Source organism: Arachis hypogaea, chromosome 14 (genome assembly GCF_003086295.3).
Source record: "Arachis hypogaea cultivar Tifrunner chromosome 14, arahy.Tifrunner.gnm2.J5K5, whole genome shotgun sequence".
Classification (NCBI taxonomy): Eukaryota; Viridiplantae; Streptophyta; class Magnoliopsida; order Fabales; family Fabaceae; genus Arachis; species Arachis hypogaea.
This window is the reverse complement of record NC_092049.1, coordinates 105,088,143-105,095,526: the sequence shown is the minus strand read 5'-3', so window position 1 is coordinate 105,095,526 and position 7,384 is coordinate 105,088,143. Positions and strand designations below refer to the sequence as shown.

The following is a 7,384-nucleotide window of genomic DNA, read 5'->3' as shown; positions in this document are numbered from 1 at the left end:
CATACTTCAACCAACTTCATATACAACCTTCTGATTCCGCTTGACTAAGACCTGCAAGATAACCATAGCTTGCTTCAAGCCACAATCCTCGTGGGATCAACCCTGACTCACTCAGGTATTACTTGGACGACCTAGTGTAATTACTGGTACTGCTGTACAGAAGTGTGGGGTTTGCGTACACGCACCAAATGCCCTCAGAAATTTTGAAATGAAATTTTGGCTATAAAAAAGAATCATACATAAATAACAAGATATCATTAACAATAGAAAATTTTAATAAGAATTTGATAAAAGTAAATATTTCAAATACATACCTTCAGCAAGTTACTAAAACACTCTTCAAATCTAGATCGAGGTATGCCTAAAAGTCCTGACCACTTTGAGAAATTGATTGGAAATAACTTACAATCAACTGCCAATGTTTCTAGATATCCAGCAAGCAAACCATGAGCTTCTCCAATAGCTTGTTGATCTTCAAAGTTCACAACAACTTACTCATCTCTAGATAAGTTATCCATTTCTTTAACTTTTAGCCTTCTAGTCTTAATAGTTCCATCTGTGCCTTTATTTAAAAAGTTTTAAATTAAATTAAAAATTTAAACACAAAGTATTTGCATATAAAATTAATTATATGTAAGTACATATTTACTTTTAAAAATTAAATTTTAAACATTTTACAATTGAAAACTTTTAAATTTTAAACAATTATGAATAATTCACATATAACACAAAGGACAATACAAATCCCAGAATAAAATTTCACTCCTAGACACTATGATCAAGAAAGAAACAGATCACTTGGGCAAAAGAAGACTAAGTTTGCAACAGAACATTTGTTAAGTACCCCTAAAAAAAATAAAAATGAACTCTCAAGAATTAAGAATATTTCGTAGTTTATAGGAGTACACCTTAAGTAAAAATGAAAAATAGCAAATTTGTCTAGAACTCATGTAAATCATATGAACACCACTGTTCAGCTGTGGATTAGATCCTAAAAATAAACAAATTGAAAATCATATATCACTGAATAAAAATACATAAATAAATTATTTAAAAAAATCATCTTTACATCAAGGAAAAAATAGAACCACGGACAACGACAAATGCAACTCGTCAGAATCTAGAAGACCCTCAATCAAAATCTTAAATAATAAATAATAAAGGCAAAACTTGATAAATAAAAAATCAAGGAATCCGATCCATGTACACCACCAGTTTTAAAAGAGAAAAGAATGTTAGAAAGCACATCTAGATATAATCACAAAAAGAAGAATGCCATGAAAAGAAGAGAAACAAACATTCAGAACCCAAATTCAAAATCATAGATCAATGAAACAAACTGAGCCACTGATGATTGATCCTACTAGGTAGCAGAGCAACACTGCATTCGCATTCCACAAAAGGAAACAAAATGACTCCGTGGGTGGCAACAATAACATAAACTATATTATAGAGGGAAAAGGAGCAAAATGGGAATAGCTTCCTGATATCGAAATGGCGCTCCTTCTCCTTCGGTGTATCGAAATGGTAAGTACATATATATATAGTGTGGACCAAACAACATAAAAGATTAAGCAGTGGAATACAGGCTTGTATTAGTTTAGTCTTACTTACGAATGGCCAAATTGGATTGAGATATCACTTAATTAAGAATGCAATGTGGCCACCTTAATTATCGGATATGATCATTATATTATTTAAATTATAAAGTAACTAACAAACAAGTTAATTAATTGGACATCTAATATATATATATATAGAGAGAGAGAGAGAGAGAGAGAGAGAGAGAGAGAGAGAGAGAGAGAGAGAGAGAGAGAGAGAGAGAGAGAGAGAGAGAGAGAGAGAGAGAGAGAGCAATTTGCAAAATTGACCAAACCATCACTCATTATTTTATTTTTCTACCGAGTTTTTATTATTACTATAGAGAGATGATAAATAAATAATAATTTGGACAAAAAAAAAGAAAATTAAAAGGAGAAAGATCATGATGATTTGATGATAAATAATGTGATTTCACAAAAGCCAGAACCATGCATATGCATATCACTTTGTCATCTAGTAATATTATAGGAGTAGTACTATTTCGTATTTTCATTTTATGCCTCGGGAGTTAGGTGAAAATTTTAAGAGTTTTATTAAAAATATTTTGAGCTACATTTTCGTACAATTAAAATTTTTATCATATGCCTCAAAATAAATAAACTTTAGGATTATTCAACCATAGCAACATAGAAAGCTAAATCATCAGCATTAGACCTGTACAAATTGGCAGAGTACATGTTCAACTATCAATGCATCACTTTTCTACTTTCATACAAGAGATTGCACAAAAAAATATATTACATATAAAGATTAAAATATAAAAATCTGCATTTATATAGAAAGCACTTATTTAGCAACTCAGCATGAGAAAACAAATTTATTGTGCACCATACCTACTGTCTCCACGGTCCAATATTAAGAAGATTGACGTCCACCAAAATGCCTAGTATGTTATTGGGATCCTTAATTAGGCAGTGAATGATCCGTATTACTATCCATATTGCTTTGTATTTTTGAATCATGATTAGGTGGTGAGATATCCGTAGGTGAATTGTGAAATACCTCGTCATTAGACTGATCAAAACCATTTTCAGGTTGAGGAGCTGATCTCAGGGGTTAAGTAAACCGTTTACACTTTGGCATTGCTGTAGATGAATTTAACAACAAAAAGTTAGAGAAAATAACTCAAAAAGCATGTTATATTTCACACAAAATTAGACCAAAGATAAAATTTATGAACAAGTCAACGGATTAACCATAACCTTAAAATTAACAAATATATAAATAAGCTTAATTAAACCATAGATTTCTCATTATGAGTCAACTACGTCATCGATCAAGTGGTTTGTTGCCAATTGAATATATTCATCACTGTTACCAAAATATTGATCAAGAGCTTGCTCTTGATGTGGCTCATCCTCATCTGTAGCCTCTTCAATTTTATCACCCATTTCATATAAATCTCTTGGTTTTAAATAAACAATAATACTCCATCCTTTGTTAATGACATCATCTACATAGTATACCATTGATGCTTGTGATGCTAGAATATAAGGCTCATCTTCTTCATGTTCACCAGTATGAATTGGTCTTTCAAAGTTAACACAATGAAAATGCCATTGATCTCTTCTATATCCTCTATGTCGAGTGGAATCAGCCCATTTACATTTGAAGAGAACAACAGTGAGTCGCCCATAATAGCTAACCTCAATTATATCCTCCAACTTGCCATAATATTTTGTTATTAATTAGTAGGGCATGATAATATGATTCTTACTGCTAATAATAATAATTGTGAGTGGTTGTGGCATTGACTCATATATATAGATGGCAAGGTATTCTATGCAGTTTTCAAGAAGAGTTCCATTATATGGACTTGTCAAAATAATTTAAAACTGACTATCTCTATTTTTTTATATTCACAATTTCACCCTCTACATTTTTTTATTCTATAAAGGAATTGAGCACCTAATTTTCCCTAATCTATTTCCATAAATCAAATCTGCAACACCGAATTTTACCTCACAGGTCACGACAAAATTCATCTGTTGGTATAAGAATAGTAAGAAAAATCATTTCTACCAGTCTAGAACATCATGATAGGTCTAGAGGAAGAAAAAATGTAATTTATAAAAATTGAAAGCTTTAAATTCCTGAAGATTATATTTGCTTCAAATTTTCTCATCAAGTTTTAATTGGGAACTGAGGAAGGTCGAAGTTAATGAAGCATGAAGCATTCTCTATTTCAAATGAACTTGGAATCACTAAATTCCATTTCATTTTTCATGAAGCCAAATATCAAATTGGGAAAATTCAATAACACTAACAAATTACTAAGCTCAATTATATGTTATCAAATTGTTACCTTTGCATAGAAGCACAGCTGCAACTATGAACGTGATGTGTGAGCACTTTTTCTATCTTTTTCTAGTGAATTCGCATTCAATTTGTTGAGTTTAATCAAGAATTAATTATCTTTTAGCCACTATGGATGCTACTTTGAGTCTTGTGCAATTCTGTTTATTTTAGGTAGCATTCGGTTGGATTTGATGGAGATAACCAGCAAGGAGCGACGCGTGCGCGTACTTGACGCATGCGCGTGATTTGGAGATTTGCACAGCGACGCATGCGCGTACCTCACGCGTACGCGTGACTGACGCGTACACGTGACATGCGCCACGTGCAGAAAACGCTAGGGGCAATTTCGGGCAGAGTTTTGACCCAGTTTTCGGCCCAGAAACACAGACTAGAGCCAGGGGATAGCAGAGACTCAAGGGAGATTCACGCAAGATTGGTTCTGCCCACTTCAAGTTAGGCGTGGATCCTACGAAGCAAGTGGTCCCCATCCATCAATTGAAGACGTGCTGATTGCTATAATTAATTCTGATTTAAACTTTAATTTTTATTTTAAAAATAGGAAAAGATATTATTTAGTTTTAGAAAAATAGATTTTAAATTAATTAGGATTAGATATAAAAGAGAAAAGAAACTTCTCTTTTGGGGATTATTCCACCTCAGTCCAATTTACAGTTTACCGGAATCTTTATTTTCTCTCTGAACCATGAGCAACTAAACCTCCACTGTTAAGGTTAGGAGCTCTGTCTATTGTATGGATTGATTCTATTGTTTTTGTCTATTTTAATTCATGTACTGATTTATAATTCAAGAATTATTTTCATTCTTTATTTTATGAATTTGGGTGGAACGGAAGTATGACCCTCTTTCTAATTGAGTTCTTGTATAACTTGGAAAAGCTCTTTACTTGAACAACAGCTTGAAAACAAATTCTCCTAAATTCTAATTATCTGGATTTAACGGGATACGTGACATATAATCCTCTTATATTTAGATAATTAGGATTTCTGTGGCATATAAACTAGAATTGAATTTCACCCTCTAATTGGAATTAATTGACCAAGGAATTGGCGGTTGATGAGAATTAGAGGAGACTAGAAAGGTCTAAGGGATTAGGGTCTAGTCACATATAGTTTGCCATGAATTAAATCTTGCATGATTAAAATAAATTAATAAGAAAAGTCAATCCGGAAAATAGATAACTCTGAAGCCTTAACTGCTTTCTCCATATTTTATTCACAACTAATTTACTGCTTGCTTGTTTTAATTCTCCATTGTTGCTTAGTCCGTCAATCCTCATGGGATCGACTCTCACTCACTTGAGGTATTACTTGGTACGACCCAGTGCACTTGCCGGTTAGTTTGTGGTTGTAAATTCTGCACCAAGTTTTTGACGCCATTGCCGGGAATTGATAGTGATTAACAACTATCAGTTGTTTGATTGCTTAGATTAGGTGTTTTAGTTTTAATTTTATTTGAATTTTGCTTTAGTATTTTCGAAAAAAATAAAAAAAAATAAAAAATAATTTAATACTAATATTTTTCTTAATTTCTGAAATTAAGTTTGGTGTTTCCTAGTTAGTCTTATTTTAATTTTTCTTCTTTAATTTGCCTAATAATTTCGAAAATTTTTAGTCTTAATTTTACTAGTAATTTTCGAATTTTAGGTTTGTTTGTTTTATTCAATATTTTTATCTCTTTACTTAGGTTACCTCACTGGGAATTCTCTGCACTCTGACGTAGAGAGTTCCATCTTTTCTTGTCTTCTGTTTGTTTATGTGCAGGAACAGAGACAAAGAACATCTTTTAGACTTTGATCCTGAACCTGAAAGAACTTTCAGGCGGCGCTTGCAGCAAACAAGACTTTACAAGGCTGTAGAATCCACTATGGATCCTAATAATATTGCTAATGCCAATGTGGCAAATCCGAATGAGAATGAGCAACAAAGGAGAGTGCTTGGCTCTTACTCTGCTCCTACTGCAGATCTTTATGAAAAAAGCATTGTGGTGCCTCCTATAGCTGCGAACAACTTTGAGTTGAAGCCACAGTTGGTCACCTTAGTGCAACAAAACTGCTAGTATCATGGTCTTTCCCACGAAGACCCAAATCAATTTATTTCTAATTTTCTGCAGATTTGTGATACTATGAAGACAAATGGAGTGAACCCTGAGGTGTACAAACTCATGCTCTTCCTATTTGCTCTGAGGGATGGAGCAAAGCTATGGCTAGATTCCCAACCCAAGGAGAGTTTGGATACTTGGGACAAGGTTGTTATTGAGTTTCTTACTAAATTTTTCCCACCAAAGAAGCTGACTAAGCTTAGGGTGGAGGTTTAGACCTTCAGGCAAAAGGATGGTGAAACTCTCTATGAAGCTTGGGAGAGATACAAGCTACTGACTAGGCAATGTCCTCTGGACATGTTCTCCAAATAGACCCAACTAGATATCTTTTATGAAAGTTTGGGTGAAATATCCAAGATGTGCTTAGATAATTCTGCAGGTGATTCACTGCACAAGAAGAAGACACCGGAGGAGACTATTGAGCTTATTGAATTGGTTGCTAACAACTAATATTTATACTCGTCTAATAGGAATCCTGTGAACTCTTAGGCTCCTCAGAAGAAGGGTGTTATGGAAGTAGAAGCTCTTAATGCTATTCTCATTCAGAACAAGCTTATGTCTCAGAAAATAAGTCTACTTACTCAACAGATGGGTGGCATGCAAGTCTTGGCTATCAATACCCAAAATCCACCTCAAGAGGTCCCTTATGACATGACAGGTAATTTTGTGCAAAATGATAATTATGATTATACTCAATCTTCTTCTGAACAGGTCAATTACATAGGGAGTGGTCCTAGAAATCCCAATAATGATCCATACTCTAAGACATACAATCAGGGGTGGGAAAATCACCCAAATTTTGGGTGGAAAGACCAACCTCAGAGACTTCAGAATTTCAACAATAATTCTCAGGGCGGCTTCCAACAGAACAATTACAATAACCGTCAATTTCAGTCTCAGTAGTAACAATCACCTCAGCAGGCAAACTCTAAATCCCAAGAAGATTCTAATTGGGAGATGATGAGGAGTTTTATGCAGGAAACCATAGCCTCCATTAGAAACCTGGAGGTGCAAATGGGCCAACTGAGCAAGAAAATACCTGAGAGGTCTGCAAGTACATTTCCAGGTGATACAGTAGTGAACCCAAGAGAAGACTGCAAGGTTATTCAATTGAGAAGTGGTAAAGTAGCTGGCTCTGAGCCCAAGGTCAATGAGGAGTTAATTGAAAAAGAAACTCCAGAGGAGAAGAAGGACGAAGTAGAACACGCCCCTCCTAAGCGTGCAGACAACCCATTCTCTGATTCTCTTGACACTTATCCCACCTTGCTAAAGGCTCCTGAATACAAGCAAAAAATGTCATATCCTCAGAGGCTTCAGAAGGCTTCCAAAGAAAAGCAGTTTTCTAAATTTTTAGATGTCTTTAAGA

The 7,384-nt window shown here is 34.2% G+C and overlaps 1 non-coding gene across 1 annotated transcript; it reads right to left on the bottom strand.

The window, feature by feature from the left end:
• Window positions 1-6,213: 6,213 nt before the first annotated feature.
• LOC112746004 (small nucleolar RNA R71) lies at window positions 6,214-6,320 on the bottom strand. Its single transcript, XR_003173904.1, has one exon. It is a non-coding gene; the product is annotated as a small nucleolar RNA R71 (small nucleolar RNA).
• Between the last annotated feature and the right edge of the window lie 1,064 nt (window positions 6,321-7,384).